Source organism: Penaeus monodon, chromosome 28 (assembly GCF_015228065.2).
Source record: "Penaeus monodon isolate SGIC_2016 chromosome 28, NSTDA_Pmon_1, whole genome shotgun sequence".
Lineage (NCBI taxonomy): Eukaryota > Metazoa > Arthropoda > Malacostraca > Decapoda > Penaeidae > Penaeus > Penaeus monodon.
Genome location: NC_051413.1, coordinates 21,629,647 through 21,629,917, shown reverse-complemented (window position 1 = coordinate 21,629,917; position 271 = coordinate 21,629,647).

Sequence of the window (271 nt, the reverse complement as noted above, 5' to 3'; positions counted from 1 at the left end):
TTGCCATCGTCGTCTCAGATAGCCTGCTCACTTGCATAGATTCCCGGCTATTGGAGAAAGTGTGGGCCCAGGAACTTTTGTTCAAGCACCGGTTTTGGGTCACTCTTTTACCTAGGTTGACGGTCCCTTGATCTGTCAAATTAGTCAGACATCAGGTGACGAGTTTAAGTGTACTAACTTTATCATTGCTAACTAATTTTCACCGTCAGTGTATGAAGAAATAGTAAGGTTGAGCTGGTAAGTCATCCCACTTAAAAAATACAATAAGAAG